Genomic DNA, 20304 nt, shown 5'->3' on the forward strand with positions numbered 1-20304 from the left:
CTGAGCTTGCTGCCTTGCATTCCAGAGATAGGATAGCTAACTACGTTATTTGGAGACACAGGAAACCAGCTGTCTGTACTAACTGTCTAAGTCTGTAGAGAAGCATCTGTTATCAGCAGTGAAAACGTAACTTGCATGGCCAGATCTGTAGATGCTGATTCATCATCCCATGAAGGTACATAACTTTTAACCTAACTTACTTTCCTCATTTCAACTTCACCTTGAGTACTGTGTTTAGTTTTGGGACCCTTGCTAGAATAACTACATTGAGGCCTTCGAGCATGTTCAGGGAAGGGCAGTGAAACTGGTGAAGGGATCTGAAGCACAAGCCTTATGAGGGAACAGGGGTTGCTCAGTCTGGTGAAGAGGAGGTTCAAGAGAGACCTTATTATTCTCTGGAACTCCCTGAAAGGAGAAAGACAGTGGCAAGGTGGGTGTCAGCCTCTTCTTCTGAGTAACTAACAATAAGACTAGTAGGAATGGCTTCAAGTTGTACCAAGGGAGTTCAAGTTTCATATTAGTAAAACTTCTCCAAAGGAGTGGTCAGACATTACAATGGGCTGCCCAGGGAGATGGTTGATTAACAGTCCCTGGAGATGTTTGTGAAACAAATGTTGTATAAAGGGACATGGTTTAGTGGGTGTAAAATTAGCAGAGAAGCATGGTTAGGCTGGTATTCCACAGACCATATAACTAGAAGGATTATCGTGGTGGAAAGGGATAATAAAAAATAGATGGAGGTGCTTACCTGTGTCCTAAGCTTGCAGAAGAACTCTAAAGGGAGTGATCTCTGGTAAGAGATTCTTCCCCAGTGGCAGTCAGCCCTTAAATGGGGTCTAAGAGAGGTGCAGCCAGGCCTTTCCAGTCACACAGCTGAATTTCCTTCACCTGTGCTCCCACAGCTGACTCAGTGCTTGCTTCAGGTGATCAATCAGTGATTCAGACCATGATTCGACAGTTCCCATACAGTGGAGAAATATCGGTGGTAGGTACACAGTTGGACTAGATGCTCTTGGAGGTCTTTTTCAACTTTGGTGACTCTATGATTCTTCTCTTACACTGTATTAATTTAGTTTTGATTTCCAAATATATTCTGAAGCCTAGCATGACCAAACTGTGTTACTGCTGAACTTTTCTGTGGTTGTGTGCTTCTCTTCTCAGTAGTCAGAGGTACTAAATCCATAGGTTTCATGAGAGACTTAGCAGATCGGTGAAGAATTTTTCCATTGATAAGGATGAAAAATGGGGTACAGATTATTTCTAAATAAAAGTCGTGAAAAAAGTGCACTTTTTAGGCCTCACCTCTCCCTTTATTAAGAAAGGAATGTCCTGTGATGACACAGATCGTGAAAACAGTGGAAGGATGTGCACCTGGTTTCTGTTCTTCTTGTAATAATGACTTATGCTTGATTTATTTCCTGAGTGCTTTCTTTTTTTTCTTTTTTTTTTTTTTGTAGAAAGAAAATGTGTGTTTAAAAAAACAAAAAAACGAAAAACAAACAAACAAAAACCCAAACAAAAAACCCACAAAAACAAGTGCTACAGGAAAGCTGTTGTGACATAGCTTACTTGTTAATTTGCTGGACCATCAGAAATAGCTACTTAGTGATATGGCATCTTATCTTGCAGTTAACTATTTTGGGGAAAAAAAAAACATACCACATAATTACTGCTCAGATTTTTCTAGCGACTCCATAATGGGTTATTGTCTCAGGTTGCAAAAGAAAGACTTCCACAATATTCAAAATATTTTCAGAGGACTAGAAAGAAAATTTAGCAGTATTGTGAACATTTTTTTTTCTTTTAAATTTAAATAAAACAGAACTTCAAATAACTTCTAATTTCAGCTCATATTTTAGTACTTTTTCAGAAAACAGATAGTATCCATGAATGGCCAAAGGTGTCAAAAGTATTTGTGTGATTTCAAATGGGTAACTTTAATTAGAAACAAGCTCTTAAAGGTCACTGTCTTTTATTCTGGGGTCTAGCTGTGTGGCATATGCAGTGCAATGATTTCTCTCTAAATATCAAGGGGAAAAGCACAGGGTCATATACTGCTTTCTTGATTTGCAAGTGTAGTTCTATTGACTTCTGTGGAAGTGTTTGCATGAGTCAGGCAAATGGACTTTGCCTCTTGCTTTTGTATCTTTCTCTCTCAGCCTCTTCTCTGCTTTGCAGCACTACTCTGTTTACAGGTGTGAAATAAGAATGAGCAGTAGCATGGCAATAATTTAGTGTTGGAATCAACCCAGTGAAGTAGAGTTCCTGTTTGAATTACTGAACTATTTTGATGGTATTATGTAGAGCAATTATTTTTTTCATTTTACAGTTAAAATTTAATCAAGATTTAGTGGGGAAGAATTTAATTAGAAGAAAAATATTGGTGATAGTTAGTGTAATTTGGTGTTGTTGGAAGGTGGTTTTGATTGAGAATTTTTTCAGTGGATGCCTAGAATGGAGTGCTGTGTTCCCATGTTTCTTCCAGATCCAGTAATATATCAGTTGTGAATGGCACAACTGAAGGGATCTTACCTGATGTTACTGGATCAAAAAAACTTCTCTGGCAGAAATGGAATATCCAAAAGTATGTACCCCATCACAGTCTCAAAGCTGTTAAAAATGGCAAATTCTCAGTTTTTTTCTGTCTACCAGTATGCAAAACCTGTAACTTCAGCATTTTTATTTTTTTTTCCAGTTGCATGTTACTGTTGCATGTTGGCTTCCATTTGGATCTGATTTTTGCTCAGCCTTTCACTCAATGAATCAATAAAGCAATTGTCTTCCTCTGAAATACTGATACTGTCTGTGGCAGTGACTGAGACACTGACAATTCTGTTTAGCTTGTGATATCCCTTGACGCTTAATAAACAGTCACAGCAAAAGCAGTTGTGTAAAATATATTTTAAATCCTCTTTATTTCTCTTAAATATTTACTTTTTTTGGATTTATATTATTACCTACTTGCTTAAAGCTTCTTTGGATTTCAAACACCTCTCTTAAATATTAGGAAATCCTGTTACAGAATTAAGCAATACTGTATAAATGGTTTTGGTTTTCTTTTTGAAGCTAATGTGGAGTTGCAATTGACCAGCAATACCTTCCAAATCCCCTAAGTAGGGCTGCATACTGTTCTAGGGGGAATCTTTGGAAGAGCTGCAGGGCATCTTTGAAAGGGTGTTACTATAATGTTAATTATCTGATCATTGACATTTTTTACTTGGGGTCATTTTCAGTATTAACTTCCCACTGCTGATTAAAATTGGAGCAATGACAATTATGGCTCTAAAAGGCAAACTGAGTCTCATTAATAATTTATTAATGAGATTATACAGTTTTTGATCCAGATATGTCAACACTACACGGAGCAAGCAAAAGTGTGTATTAAAGTGATCCAATGTGTGAGAAATTGCAGTGCACTATTATTTTGCACTTTTCTGAAAAATCTCCATGAGATACTGAGGAAGGAGAGTGGTAAACTGTGTGTTAGCGTAGAGCTTCGGACAGCATTGAAGTAATAATGGAAGTAAAAGAAAGATTTACTGAAAGTAAAAATATTCTTCAGTTTCAAAGGTATTGTAGGAAGTTGAAGTAGGGAAAATGGGATTTTTATTTATTTATTTATTTTGTTGCATTTCTAAATGAGGTGGACATTTTCTAAGGAAGAATGACAGCAACTATGAAACCACTGCTACAGGAAAATGTGGAACTGTATTTTAAATTATAGAACAGATGTAGATGGTCTCAATATCCAAATAATAGTGAAAATAAGTGCTAACTACTGATGAGGAGGAGCACAGAGCCTTAATAAATTGCTTAAGTGTTTTGAAGTATCCTAACTGAAAGTCTCACAAAAATGTAGTAGTCTTTCTAAAGGATATTTTGGTGATAACTGACTTTAGTGGTTTACTGAGAGTTGTGAGAAATGCTGTTGTCATTGTTGAGTTGCCTGAGAGATGGAAATTCATACTTATTTCTACGTGTCTTCATTTTAATCTGACGAGGACTCATTTTTGTCTTTAAAAAATACTTTGAAAAAATACTTGGAAAAAATACTTTGAAAGAATGGAAAAATGGGCTGATATGGCATGGAGATTTTAAAAACGATGGGATTTGAAATGGAAGTAACTGTGGGAAACTACTGTGTATAGTTGACACTTGAAACTTCACAAACGAATGATTTTTGTTCTAATATAAGTGTTTTATGTACATGTGCTCACTGTTTGGAAGGTCTGCCAAAGGCCTTTCAGAAGTCCAGGTAGATGATACCTGTTATTCTTTGTCTCACTCCAATTTATAGGAGGGTGGGGAGGTTCTTTGATACATGTATACCCAGTGTGAAATTAAGAAATAACAGTTCAAATGTTGGTCTTGACAGTTTATTTCAAATCTTAGTCAGGGAGATGGGAAATGGGAAGACAGAGACTATTAGGGTGATGGAGAAGGTGGGTGTTAGAAAAGGTAGGAAAGAAGCAAGAATTGTGTGAAGCAGGGATAGTCAACACCAGGATCCATCCCGTTGCACGCTGTTCTGATGGCCTGAGGCAAAAGCACAGAGGGAGAGCAGCAGCAGCACAGCCAATCTTAAGCAGCAAGAAGGTGCAGTGACACAGTAGGTCTAGAAAGAAGCTGCAGGGTAAGTCTTGGAGGAAGCAGCAGGTTTCAGGTAGCAGGCCCAGGTGAGTCCTTCAGCATTCCATAGTGAGGAATTTGATGGCAGGCACCTTTGGGGGAGAGCAGCAGCAGAGTGGCTGGCATTAGGCAGCAAGCAGGTAGAGTGCAGAGCAAGTCCAGGAGGGATAGGCAGGTTGTGACGCTTCTCTTGTCAGAAGTCTCTTGTTCTTCTTCAGCATGCAGATCTCAGGTCATGAGGAATCTGTTGTCAAAAAACCTAACTTCATGGTTGTTTGTCCCCTTCTTATCCTCCTTCTTCTGCCAATGTGGCGTTCCTGGGTGCTTGGGTTAAGTCATATGCAGCACCTCCTGAGATGAACATCTTTCTTGTCCACACAAAAGACTGCTTCATGGCCATTAAGCTGCAGCTTCTCTCTCTCTCTTGTCAATCTGTGTCACTCAGACAAAGGATTCTGCAACCCTTGACCAGGACTTGCTTGGACTTCTTCATCTGTGTCCTCAGCAATGTGTCCTTTGAGACAATGATTTAAAAGAATAATCTCTTACTCTCTTCCCTTGTTAACTGATGCAGTCACTCCATATAGGCCACCCACCAGACTGCATACTGGCATACCCACATATTTTTTCAAGTTTTGGAGAAACAATGTCCTTTCCTTCTAGTGAGCATATATGAGTGAGGGTGTTACTCAAACTTTTTTGATACTGTGCTTTGATTTTTTTTTAGCTTCTGTCAAATACCGAGTTGAGATCAGCAGCTGTCTCTGATACCTCCAAACACAGTGGTAGATGTGGAAAATATTGTATGAGATAACAAATTACTACATGTTTTCTGTAGAAAACTGAAAAACGGCTGAAGCTTTCTTGATTTTTTTAAAATTATTTATTTATTTATTTATTTATTTTTTAAAATTCTATAGATTAACTTGGAGGCACATGATTTTGTGTCACTAACATGTTGGTTTTTGTGTGTGTGTTTATTTCTGGCAAATTAAATTCGCTAAAAAGCCTTACAGAATTTACATTGGAATTATAATGGATTCAAATGAGTTGTGCATTTGAGGTAAATGTATGTTACAGTGCTCCCAGATGCAGTATTTTGGAAAATTTTGAGATTTAAGCGATGCTGATGTCATCAATGATATTGTGACAGGTTATTGTTACTGTGGTGTCAAGATTAGTGGAAAAATAAGTACACTAAAAACAAGTAGGTCTTTTCTCAGTTTTTAAATACAGTTACTGTGGGAAGTATGTTTAATCAGGAATTTTCCCAATGTGAGAACAGTAAGCAATTGGTTGAATAGTCAAGTGTGATGCCTTGTGCTATCACTGTCCTCAGGTGTATGTTATTACTTATAATGTTAAAGAGAAAAGGAAAAAAAAAAAAGCTTTCATCTTGCACTGATAAGTAAAAAATGGTTTTTCTGAACTGACAGTTCTAGGCTTGCAATGTATCTGTAGCTTTTTTGATTTCCCCAATATCAAGATGCAATTTCAGTCATTTCAAGTGAGTTGTGGCAGATGTACAAAGCTGTTTTGAAAGAGTTTTTTTATTATTTTAATTAAAAAAACAAAACAAAAACAAAAACAGTGATATTGAGCAGCAGGGGTATAACGGTATCTGAGTACTTGACAGGAGATGCTATAATGGTGTTGCATTTGCCTGTTTGAGCTTATGCCATATGTACAAGTGTTTCCAAATTTATTAGGTGTTGTGGTTTAATCCAACAAGTGGCTAAGCACCACACATTTTAGTCACATCCCAGTGGGATGGTGGAGAGAATAGAAAGGGAAAAAGAAATAAAGTAGATTTTGTGGATTAAGATAAAAGCTATTTACTAAGATAGAGGAAAAAGGAAAAAAAGAACTATGACATTTTGTATATGAAACATGCATAATAAGTGCTGCACAAACAATTACTCTCCACCTGCTGACCAATGTCCAGGTAGCTGTGGAAGAGAATGAGATCAACTTCCATCTACTTCAGAATGCTCCTTTCATGTGCAGTTGCATCCATAGTCAAGTCCACCCCTTGATTTTGAGCCCATGTAAATGTTGTATGGCCTGAAGTGTCACAGGCCCATTGAGCTGGAAGTAATTAACTCTTATGTTGCCAGGTCAGATCTAGCTGAGCCACATTATTTCTAGCAGCTTGATCCATCTGCTAATTGTTTTGGTGATCTTCAGTGGCATGACTCTTGGGCAGCAGCCCAGTTGGGTTTGCCTCTCTTCTGAGGATGTTCCAAAATCTTTGCCATCAGGCCAGTCTATAATTAACTTGAAGATTCAACCCCTGTAATTCTGATTCTGTGATTCCTGGGCAAGTGGAATTCCCAATTTGAGCCACTTGGGTGATCAGTTTGACCCACTTAGTCCACATAACATCAATTGCATGATGTGTGGAGGGGGCCCTCCCTTTGAACATCCATCCCTGCACAGCTCAGACTCTTTCATGTGCTGCCAATATTTCTGTTTCAGTTGGAGTATAGTGGGCCTCGAATCCTCTGTATCCTCAACTCCAAAACTTTTGAGTCTCCCCTGGCATTTTCTGCCAGAGGCTCCAAGTAGGACTATTCAGAGAGTAGAGCATATTTTTTACATCATATCCTGTCTGGACTGGCCCAAGAAGTATCTCCTGTTTAATCTGTAAAAGGATTATTGTCGCTGAGGGCCCCATGTGAAATCATTCTTCTGGGTCACTTGATAGAGAGGGTTGACAATCTGACTGTAATCCAGAATTTCAGAAACTTACAACACCTTGTATTTCCTGCTGGTTAATTGGTAGAGACATAGCAGTTATTTTATCAGTCACATCCGTGGGTATCTGACAATGTCTATCTTGCCATTTTGTTCCTAAGAACTGGATCTCTCGTGCAGGTCCCTTCATCTTACTTTGCTTCATGGCAGAGACGGCTTTTAGAAGGATTTGGATTATTTACTTCTTAAGCAGCTTTTAGAAGGTTTTCCCCACATGATGTTGCTGTTAATGTATTGTTTATGATCTTCCCTGTGATCCAGTGTAGTTTGGATGGGCTCATGAAAAACTGTAAAGCTGCATTTCCACTCCTGGGGCAGTTGATTCCATATGTACTGGATGCCCCTTCAAGTAAAAGAAAACTGCGTCTTACACTTTACTGACAGAAAGACTAAGGCACTACAGACATGATATCACCTGAATTTCCTAACCTTTATGTTGCAGTTGGGTTTTTGCTTATTTTTAAAGTAAACAAGGTGAATTTTAATTTCTATAATACCCATATTCAAGAAGTACTAAATGCAAGTGAAAGGAGCTGTAAAGATTTTAGTGTCCTGTGAGGAAGCAGAGGAATAAGCTCCTCACCTTGTCAGCAGAATGAGGCATGTGTCATCATCAGTAGTTTTTAAAAAAATAGAATAAAAAAGAGATTGTGCAACCATACCCCATCCAGTAAAACTGTTCATATTTACTATGAATGGATAAATTGTACATGACACCAACCTAAATCCAGAATTCAAGTGATACGAATATGAATTTACTCAGTGCTTGTAAACACTGTGATAGAACATTAGTGCCATGAAACTGAAAAACAATTTAAAGATACACTTGACAGCCTAATGCAAGTTAGACTTGAGTATGTTGCACCCTAACACACAGCTGTAGTATATGATTTGGCTACGACTGGGCATCTGTCATTGAATGTCAGTACTTTTTCACAGGAAAAGGATATGAAGGGAAAAACCATATGTGAATGTTTTAAATTTTCAAGCCACTGGACCTGTTTGTGTGCTATTCAGTTAATGGTGTCTCTTTCCAACATGTGTTATAGTTTTTCTAAATTACTTTAAATTCCAATATCTTGCACTGATTGTACTTATGTCAGCCCAGGAACACTATGATCCCTTCACTACAGAATGTATGATAATAATAATATGATGAACCATTAACTTATTTTCATTTTGCACGCTGTGATGTCCTGAATTCTGACATATATAATCATCTATGTATATGCTAAAAGCTCTACATTAAAACCATGTGCCTTTTATTATGATTCAGCTTATAGTTAAGAGCTGTACTCTGTTATTAAAGCATTTAATTTTTCATCCGGCACTCTAAAAGACATTTTTAGATTAAAAATGGGTCAAATGTAAGAGATATTGATCAGGATTTTATCAAAACCCTATTTATTGTTTGCACAGTTGATTTCAGTTAGTGCAAAGGCAGTCACTATCATTTATGGTAAGTGAATAGTCTATTTAAATTTAGGTTTCTCATGCATTATGATGTTGCAAAGTTTCCATCTCAATACTGGAGATATCCAGTCATTTAAAATAAATGTATTTGTATTAAAAAATATATATGAAATATAAAAAGATGACTAGATGTCCAGCTCTACATTTGATTAGGGGATTTCTTAAGGCTTTTATTATTACGTATTTTGCAGGATGTAAGTCCAGACGGACAAGCTTTGATAAATTTACTGTTGAGGTGGAGTGTAGCAGAAGAATTGGGAATATTTTCTTCAAACATGACTTGAGCTATGCTATTGTGATCAAAGCTGTCTTGGTTTTCAAATGCACAGCTGCTTCTCACCTTGTTTCTCTGAAAGTCAGCCGTTGCTTTATCATAGAATCACTTTATTCACTTGTCTAGATTTGCAAGGCTAAGTGCTGGAAAATTGCAGTCTAACTTTTCCACCTTGGATCTGAATGTTATACTCACAGTGGTAAATGGTGGTGCCTTAAGTACTTGAGAGACCAGCAGAATTAGAGTATTTTGTAAATAAGGTGCCACTCAGTACAAGGAAATGCTCAATGCATGCAAAATCAGACCTCTGAAAGATTTTTTTTTTTATTTTTTTTTTAAATGTATGAAAAATGAGATTCTCCGTTATTGCTCTTGTTGTAGTAGACATACTTGCTTTCCATACACTTGCTTGCATTCAACCTTATTGGGGTGAATGCTGGCTTTGATCATTTCATGCAATGCAAATTAAATTTAGGAAGGAAAAGCACTCAGGTAATGCAGCAGGACTTTAATCAATGTGCAGATCATGCCTAGAATTCATGAAACTGTTAGAAAGGTGACCTCTCATTTGCTGTTCTGTTTCTTATGCTCATCCACTGTGCAGGAGGCAAGAGGGGCATGACAGTGTGCTTTGAATGTATTTATTTGATATTCCATCTTCTAGAGACCATAACCAGCAGATGCATGTTAGTGTCCTTCAGTATCATCTAAATAATGTTAGGGATCATAAAGGTTCAGAATCAGGGAATGGCCGTGGTGCTTTAACTTTCCACTTAGCAGTTACTCTGCCATGATAAACTCTGTGGAGCTGAAATGCCCGATGTTCATTTTTTTTCCCCTGAGAAAAAGAAGTTTAGCTTGCCTTTTAAGAGGGACAGCAGGGTAACAGGCATCCATCTTGCAAAATTTTGGGGTTATGTTGAAAGCAGAATTTACAGTAACTGTCACAAATGCTTATGCCTGCAATATTTTTACTATGTTTGGCATACCTCTAAATTTTCTAGAGCATGTATGCTTTTTATCATGATTCATTCCTGTATGTATAAAATCTATCACTGAATATGCTGTTTTAATCTTGCACTGACTGGAATTTTAATCCATAATAAGTGTGAACCATTGCAGCTCTTATTACCAGTCCTGTCACTTAGGTAATGTTGTATCTCTCAATATAGGTCAAAAATAAGAATGCTTTTGATTTCTATGGATTTCATATCACATTATTTTATAGGGCCTGATACAGCCTTGCAAATTTTTTATACTGTATTTCTTACTTTTGAATCAGGTACATGTCTTGTTTTCATAGAGAGTACCTCATCTAAACTTGCTGTACCTGGGACAAGCAAGTCAGACATTTTTGAGACTATACAGGCTGCTAGCATCTCTGTCTACTATTCTAGAGGAACCGTAAATTAATTTTCTATTATTAATCCTATCTTCTGAGACTAAACGTTATTGCATTCTCATAAAAAGCATTCCAAGTTTGTTGCACCAGATTTACTTACTACTTTGTGGATATACTGTACACTATATAACTCATAACAAGTCTATTTTGTTAATCTTTAATCTGATTTAATTTAAAAGTACCACTGTCATGTTAGAAAAGATAGCTTAGAGGAAAAAAAAATAAATTATATACTTTTAATCATATGCCCAGATACTGCATCTCAGAGCTTTGTTTTGTCTCCAACTCTTCCCTTCCTCTCTAAAATTCCAAATAGCACTAAATCTTATGTTCTCTTCTGTTCTTCCCATCCTCTGGACAAATTTTTAGATTAAAAATGGGTCAAATGTAAGAGATATTGATCAGGATTTTATCAAAACCCTATTTATTGTTTGCACAGTTGATTTCAGTTAGTGCAAAGGCAGTCACTATCATTTATGGTAAGTGAATAGTCTATTTAAATTTAGGTTTCTCATGCATTATGATGTTGCAAAGTTTCCATCTCAATACTGGAGATGGAAATACTGTGCTGTATTCAGCTTCCAGCTTATCCGCTGAGGCTGACTTCTTGCTAGTCATCTTTTGTACAATTTACTTTCATTTTAAACCAAGAACATTTACTTTCATATCATTTCACCTGCCATGTCTACATCCTCTTCTAAACTGCTCATTTCTTCTGTTCCTCATCTGTTCAGCTGGGGAATAAAGAGTGCTTCTTTTTATCTTCATCTTCCTTATTAGAACATGTCTGAGACCTCCTGGTAATCACAGCTTCTTAGGTCATGTTCTGTTACCTACAGTGTTTGAAATGTCTTTCTCTGTCATTTGTGAAAAGAAAAAAGTACTCTTCCCAGGAGATCTCTTAATCCAAGAGTAATCAAATAGACAAAACAACAAAAACAATACTGTACACTTGAAATGCTTTCATTCTTCAGTTAACCCAGAGATTTATTTATATAAATTGCATTGTTTGATTTTTAATTAAATGCTGATTATTGTCAGACTGTGTCGTACAATATAATTTGTTCAATGACGAACACATTGCTTAAGGGAGAACTAAAAGCTTCAGAGAGGAAAGTTGAACACTGAAAGCATAGAAGTGACTTCTCACAGAGTCAGTATCTAAACTGTTTCTACATAACAAAATTAATGCAACATTTTCCATCTAAATTCACACAGGCATCTGAAGTAATTTCACCCCCCCACCCCCCATCCCTTTGAATTTATATCAATATTGTTCTAATAACCTGTTATTTTGCTATCTGGTATGTAATTTCATTTTTCAACTGAAATGACTAGACTTCTCCTTATATTCTGAAAAGATATTAAGAGTTATTTCAGCTGAGGTCTGGCAAGCATTTAGAAAATTCTTCCTTTTTGTATGTTCTGTTAATCTCCTTACATTTTAGCGGACTTATTTTCAGTGTTTTTCTTCCAAAATACCCTAGCTTTCCATGATAAACATGGATTCACTTCTGTACTTGATTTGTAAAACTGCTTTCACAGACATTTGAGATGTAATTTTAGTTGTGATCAGATTAAGTAGGTATCTGAAAGAATTCTCACAGTCTTATCCCTTTCCTGGCAGATAGATTGTATGAGATGATTTTCAGGTTTTTATTTTGGATATACTGTGGAAGGCTTTTTCTGTTCAATTTTGTTGAGAAACTGAGTAATAATTTAATAATTTAACATATAGTCTAATGGAATATATTTCATTCTATCTACGCATATTTGTCTCAGTAGACAGAGGATGTGCTTTATCAACAATTCTGGGCTGGTTCAGCCCAATTCCATGACAAATGGGGCCAGGGGACTCAAGGGCCCATGCCCCAGTAGAGGGGGAATGGAGAAAAGGTAAAAGATGGGCCTAAAAACAAAGCAGTGGAAATATACTGAGGGAAAGAACTTATTTACTAAATGTGATAGCAAAACACCAGATAGCACAATATAATACAATTTAATTAGAATTTAAGTTAGTAGATCAAATTAAATAAGAGAGTGTCCAAAAACCGACGGCCTTGCTCCGATGCTGAAGTCAAGATGGCTATGGAGCACACACTGCAGAGTTGAGCAGTAACTTGTGACTCCCAAGCAGTGAAAATGAAACCGTGAAAGTCTTCTGAGATGTAGTTCTTTCCTTCTGAGAATGAGGTACCTGGAAATATCCACAGTATACGGACCTCGAGCACTAACTCTTTAACTCCCAGTACTCTACATGATGTTATGATGTGGCATACTGATAATAAAAATCATAAAGCCATGACATGGTTGTATATAGATATTTTCTAAATATATGCTGACGTTGAGTTCTTCTTGTCTTATTTGCTAAGTATTTAATCTTGCTACAAAGCTGGAACTGCGTGTATTTCCTATATGCACATTGATTGATGAGTGCACAGATATGCTCTGACATATTGAGAGAATTGTACATGTGGTTTTTTTTTTTAGTAATTTTCTTTTTGTCTTTTTTTCCCCCCTGTAATATGAAAAGGTTTCCCCTGCTTTCTTCCTTTTTATCTTTTAGTTGGTAGTCTGACAATGAGATAGGTAGATTGTTCACCAGTGGTTTTAAGTACTGTGAGCATAGTCTGTTCTTTTTTTCACATCTTGGGCTTATATATTCATTTTTGGTCCCCATTACAAAGTTATATATTTGCTGAGGACTGTTTGAGTTTTAATATAGTCTGCCTCCATTTTGGGATATTGGAGTTTGCTTTTACCAGAAGAAAGCAGCAGCAATTTCATTCACTATGGAAAAGCACATGGATTGAAATTTTGGCTACTTTAATGTACAACTTGCATTTATCATAGCTACAGAACCTTGGATAGTATGGTGTGGTATAAATGTTTTACTGACCTCTCTTCTGGATATATGCTTCAAAGACTGATATGCAGTAAAGCCATGAATGAGTTATGTAGGTCATGCAAGTGACTGAGTTTGTAACAGTACACTCATGCTTTTGGTGTGTGCCAAAAATATGAGAAAATAACCTTATTAACAATGGATTTAGAGATTTTTTTCTTGCTATTTACTTATCTAGGCACTTGCACAGACAGGTTTCCTTAGTAACGTGAATCTACTTGTTCTAGTCTCAAAGGATGAAAAAAAATTTAATTTGCTGAACTCAAGAGACCCTTTAAAATGCTCTAAGAAAACTTTTTAATTATTTTTATTATTTTCATTTTATGAACCAGAGTATAACAATTAATAGAATCTGATACCTTGGGGCTGTCTGCATTGGACATTGATGTTTTGAGGCCCACTGAGTGTCCTTGAAGCCCATACTGCTCTCTTGAATGAATAAACCAACTCCTGCTTGACAAGCATTGTACTGTGGTATTTATGCTTTGCCCAGTGCCCAGGTACTTTATTTCATCTGACTGTTGTGCTTGTCATTTTGAAAGGTAAGGATGCTTTGTAGTTTATGTTTCAGATTTAAGAAAAACAATAATGAAAGATAACGTGAATTAGAGAGTCTGAGCTCCAGCAGAGACTTAACTGTGGGCAGTGAGAGCCAGGCTGTTGCTCCAGGTTAGCATTTAGCAGAAGTCCTACCTGCAGTTTTGCAACCATCCATGGAACTGGGTTTGGGATGTGCCCAGCAGCTGCTGACTATTTCAGAGAGCAGTCTTATTTTCCTGAGATTCTTCATCTTGAAACTTTATTTATTTATTTATTTTAGCAAAGAGCTGGTTTTCTTACATTTGAAGATGTACTGCCTACAGCAAAATGATCATATCACACGCATGGAGAAGAATAATCTATAATCCAGTTTATTTTTCAGAATGGAATTTCAGCTTTGAGGAAGATTTAGTCTTGCCATTTAGACTTTTTGAAGTGCTTGCCTTTTGAATATCTTCATGTATCAGTCTCAGATTTCATTGGGCAACACTTGCCATTTCTGATGAAGTGCCTACTAGAAATAAATATATGGTAATGGCTTAGTGAAATCAGCATTTCTCTTCTGCATTCAGTGCCAGTGAGTGAATAGTACGTATCAAAGTTTAATTTTCTTACTTGTGTTCAAAATGTGTATGTGTGCTTGGGACTGATCAGATACTACTGAGGAAGGAAAATACCACTGCAGTTTTTTGAAGCTGGAAAAATAAGACTATAGAAGAAAATGTACATGAATCACTTAAATAGTCAGAGATGACCACATGGAAACTCCTCCTTTTTGAACTTCTTTTAGGAGGTGGTGGGTTGAAAGTACTAACAAAAAATTTGATTGCTCTTCTCACATAGGAGAAAAATAATGTTGCTAAATTCTGTAAAAGCAGGGTCAGACTCCTAAATTTTAATTTTTCAGTGAATCATGTGTTTCAGTTAAAAAGCTATAGACAAAATGGAGTAACTTTTTCTGTTTTCCAAGGCACCAGTGCAACAGCAGGTGCTTGATTTCACACTTGACCCTGCATTTTTCTACTTCAGTGCAGGAAAGAATGCAAAAAAAACCTCATTTGAAAATACCTCATCTGTTAGATACTTGTTTTTTGTTAAAAGGTTTATCTTGCCTTCTAACATGTTGTGATTTGCCTCCTGCTTTCTGGTTATTGGCAATAGAAAATAACATAGCATATGTGAAAAGCCTGAATTAGCTCAGGACCAGGTTTAAAATACTGTGAACATGAAGGTGGGTTAAAGTTATCAACATCTCCTTTCCTGCCTTGGCACGAAACCTCTCTCTCTGCACACAAAATATTAAGCTTGGCCACCAGGCAGGATTTCAAAGCCTCCAAGCTTTAATTTGTTACTTCAAAATTGTATGTATTTAAATGATCTACAGGACACTTTAGGGTTGAAATCCTTTTTGTTACCTACGTGTTATGAATATGGAAAGCCCCTATTATTCTATCAAGAAGGTAACAATTTAAATTATTCTACACTCAGTATAACGCTCTCCTGAATTGTTTCTAATGAAGGTTGGGTTTATGAGATAATATGCTATTATTGAATGGCTACTAGCTGCTTTATAAGCTTTATAAATTTGACGGTTCAAGAAGAAGCAGTTCATTTATACAAAAAATTCTTTCATATAAGCAAAGCAGACCGTGTCCACAGCCATCTAAAAAAGTGTTTTGGTGGGCTGATAACATTTCAGTAGTAATGTTTTTGAAATGTGCATGTTCTTCAGCTCTGAATACGAGGTGTAACAGCACACATGCTATAGACAGAATGGGACTTTCATTTCTTAAAACCTGTCCTGCTGTTTTAAGGACATGGTAGTCAGGCTAGTTTTTATGACAAATAGGGAAAGTGATGGAGAGGTGATATCTTAGGTGAAATCCAGTTTGTAGTGCAGTACATGGCAGTACATGAACAGAGGGAAAGTCTCTAATACCCCTTGCACAATGAACAATATTTAGCTTGACAGGATGCAGCATTTAGCTTATTGGGAATTCACTGAGTCGAGATAAATTACTTTTCAGCAAGATAAATTAACCTCAGAGTACTTCATGCTACTGAGACTTGGAAACTCAAGTTGGATCATTTAAAGTTAGCTTAGTTAGTTTTGGTATTATCTGTAAACCGCTCTGCCTTCTCTGGCAAAATTATCAGCTAAAAATATGTATGAGCTTATTTTGTAAGGTTATTTTTGGCCACTCCATGACATACTGCCCTTTACACCTGGCTTACCAAAGATCTCAGTCTTGTAACTGGGGCTCTTCAGATGAAAGCTAATGAAAAATCCTTTGGATTTCATTATAGCCAAAGTTTTTTTGGTGTGATTATTTTTTGATACTGATATTTTGGTGCTTTTAAGTATATCCTGACTCCAAAGTTAAAGCAGGTAGCTGTATGGTGTGACACATACAGTAGTATCCCACATTAGCACATTAGAATATCTGCATTCACAGTAACATGGAAAAGGTTGTCTGAGTCGATTGTACCTTTAGAAACAACTTTCAAATGTATGTCCTTGGAAACTCTGACTAGTGACATTTTAGGAACACTAGGATTTTTCACATGACCATTACACAGCAGTAAAAGCAAATATTTACTAAAGGCTGGAAGCTGTCTAGGAATGAGTCAGACAAAGATGGTGCTTCTTAGCTTTTTCATGTACTGAATACTAGTTTTAATTTTTCTTTCTGTGTTGATGCTAGTTGGGAAGATGCTGCTGCCTTGTATACTTATATGTTTCTGACGTATTGCATTCCTTGGGAGTGAAACTTGGACTTTTACAGGAATAAGTCTAGAATCAGAAAGCAACCAATGGCTTCCTAATGGTTAGGTTTTTTTATAACCCAGATTTATTTTTTTTCTCCCAAAGAATATGAATATAATAGTTTTAAAAGTTTGCAATATGCTGTTCTGAGCTTCTGCTGTAGTTCCTGAGGGATGAACCAAGACTTCAGAAAAGGGAAAGTTGACAAGTAAAACTTGGAAAAACTTTGCTGCGATTTAAGAAAGTAGAAATGTATATATGAGCATCTATTCAAATATAGAAATATAAAAATATCCTGTAAATAGGGATTTAATATCATTCATATAAAATAGTTTTGAGAGCTGTCTTTCTGCTTGTCATTGTGCTCAGCTATGTTTCCTTTCCTACTGGACTGAAATTATACTGCTATTTACCTTGGGCAACAAAGCAACTTTCTGTTAAGTGATCTTGCACAAAGCAAATTGCATATGTGGCACAGCTGAGGTGAAAGCTCAGCCTTATTATTCTTACACTTTCACTCTTCAAAATTTAAGTATCTGATACTACACAGAATAAATTTCATTGTCGTCTTCTAGAAGACATTAGATAATGATGCACTTACTAATTGCAAATTAGTTCAGAATCAGCTGTAGGAAGAGGAGTGGTCATAATATATTACTTAAATAAGTACATGACAAAGTCTTAGTGCCTAACAAGATAATAACAGTCAATGTGATTACTTGCAGAGAAAAAGAATACAAATGTTTGAATCAAATTTAATTAAATGAAATTATGTTAAATAATACTTTTAAAAGTAATTCCAGTGCATATATATTCCATGTATATCCTCAACAGAAACATAACCAAAGAGAGAGCATATCACTTATATAAGAGGAAACTGAAAAGTAATTCAGTCAATTTATTCACTGTACAAACTGAAATGCACATATTACGCATCTTACCTCTGTAGGAACACAATACAAAAAAAAAGAGCAAAAACATAGAATGCCAAGTTTTGAAGTGCCAGAATGCAGGATGGTATCTGTAGAAACGTCGTATAGCTTTTCAATGACTGTACAGTTGAAAAGGTTTTAGTTACCAGATATTGTGGAGGTTTTTAGCTCCTGCAGGACCCCTGCCTTTTATGCTATATATCTATATTTATATATACATGTATTTATATATAGTATAAAAGCATATTGATATTTGGTTTATATATGCATTTACACACAGATGTATCATGGGGTTAATGATCTAAATTTTTTTTAACACTGGATCATGTGGTACATGGCCCTATGCCTTATTTACTTTGCCATTTGAACCACAGAGAGTACAAAATTATTAATTTCCTTGTGTTCTCCTTTGTTATATTCTTTAGTGGTAGTAGCAAACTGCTTCACAAACCCTAATGAATTTATCTTTACAGGGATCTTTAGTGTTTCCTTATTGCTCATTTCTTACCCATTTTTACTGCAGAACAGAAAAAGTAATTTAAAATAGAGAGTATCCACTACTTTGAATGTAAACTTGGTCTAATTTTCCACTGGTCTTTGTACCAGCTCAATTCCTACTGATTTGGATGCATCAATCAGTGTTTCTGGTTTTAGAAATTCTTCAGCTGAAAGCCACTGCACCCTGGCATTTTGTCTTTTCCCCACTACATACTTGCTCTGTTTTTATACCCTCACTGAAACCATCAGCTGTTGGTCAGTATTGGGTTCACTGGAGCAATGGTACTAGGGTAGAAGGATTGGTTTTGATACTGTCATTCCTATTTTCTGTAGGACAATAAAACAAAACAAAAAGTACTGATTCATTCACAACATTTTTTTTTCCAGACCATGACAGAAAGCAACCACAAATTGTCTGGTTGTGTGTACTGCTCAACATCAAGTCAGCACTAAATCATTCAGTTTCTTTAGAGGCAGAATCACTTTCTTCATTATCATGCAATTAAGTGAAAATAAAAAAAATAATAAAAAAGTAAACTAATGTGTAACGTCAGGCAGAAGTCAACTTGTAGCTCCTATGTCTTAAAAGTACCCAGGCTCTGGGCAAGATGATACTAATATAGGTAAATCTTGTGCAGAATGAGAATTAGATTTGTGCTCCTTGGGGCTCCCACATACAGCCTTTATTAGCTTTATTTTATTTTATTTATTAGCCTCATTTCCTATTTTGTTGTATTTTGTGTGAGCCAACCATTTTCATATACAGAGGCTGATGCCAAGGAATGCAGTGATCAGGACATGCAAACAGGGTGGTATGTGGCAGTTGGTGCAGACAGGTTGAATGTGGAGGGCATTAGGCAGGCTGTTCTTCTCACCTGGGGCTGTGAGGGTGCAGCATTCTGTTGAAACTAATATGGCAACTACCTGCCCCAACAGCTGGGCTAAGGCAGTAACCCAGATAAAAGGATCACGTTTCTGGGCTGACGTCCACCCAGATGGACCTCCTCTGTAGTGGAAGAGCTGACAAGACCTCCGTTTGTGGGCAGAGGCACTTCAGGTAGGCTACTGGCCTCTTCTATGAAGAAAGGTTGAGGGAATTGTTCTTATTTAACTTAGAAGAGAGAAGGCTCATGGGAGAACTTGTTGCATCTTTCCAGTTGCATCTTTCTTGCCATCAGGGAAGAGCTCTTACGAGGAAAATTGTCACTGGGTTGAATTGAGCAGCACTGTAGTCTGACTTGAGGATTTTCCTTAAGACTATTGAATTCATTGTGTTTCCACTGTATATGAAATAAGAGGCAGCTAATCATCTGTTTTTATTGGTGGTGACATTTTACAACCTATTATTTTTATTTTAAAATAAAAAACAAAACAAAAAAGCAAACAGGGAATACAGGTGGTGGTTGGTGGTGGTGGTGGGTTGTTTTTTTTTTTTTTGTTTTATTTTGTTCTTTAAACTTATGGTATTTTATTGTTAGGTGCTATAATTAAATGTTATGTGATGATTTTTCAGTACAAAATGCTTTCATGCATTCTTTTGCCAGTAGGGAAAAAATGGTACATTCAAGACTGTGTGTATATACATATATATGTACGTAATCCTGGTATCCTGAATTACTTTCTCCCAGAATGTTTAGTCTGTTGGGAACTGACCTATTGATTGACACAGAAAAAAACAATGAATTGATTCAGAGAAGGGAAAGAAGTTGAATTGTTTTGTTAAAACTTCCTGCATTCACTGTGAGCGAGATGTCATTGTCCTTGTCATGTCAAGTGCTTTTTACTGTGGTCCTGATTATATGATTTAGAATTTGATATTTACTTTTTATATGTTGGATTTTAATATATTTTACAAGGAAAAATCTGTATGTGAAGAATGAAGCTTTAGGAGATTTTCTAATACTTAAACCTTCAAAACCTTCAAAAGGATGTAACATACATCCTTAGCACTTTTTAGTCACTGGTGTTCATCAACAGAAATGTTGATTTTTGTCAGTGAAATATTTAAAAATACATTTAGATCATCATTTATATTTATCTGATTAGGCTTTACACTGGCTTTATTTTGGACTCGTATATATTTTATAAATTCATATGTCTTCAAAATGTTATTCAGATTCAAGTGAT

The 20304-nt window shown here is 36.3% G+C and overlaps 1 long non-coding RNA gene across 3 annotated transcripts in view; it reads left to right on the forward strand.

Annotated features, from left to right (window-relative positions):
* LOC107313083 (uncharacterized) overlaps positions 1–20304 on the forward strand; it is a 281315-nt gene that overhangs the window by 158070 nt on the left and 102941 nt on the right. The window lies entirely within an intron of this gene.

This window comes from Coturnix japonica, chromosome 4 (assembly GCF_054131305.1).
Source record: "Coturnix japonica strain WE chromosome 4, WE-NBRP24, whole genome shotgun sequence".
Lineage (NCBI taxonomy): Eukaryota > Metazoa > Chordata > Aves > Galliformes > Phasianidae > Coturnix > Coturnix japonica.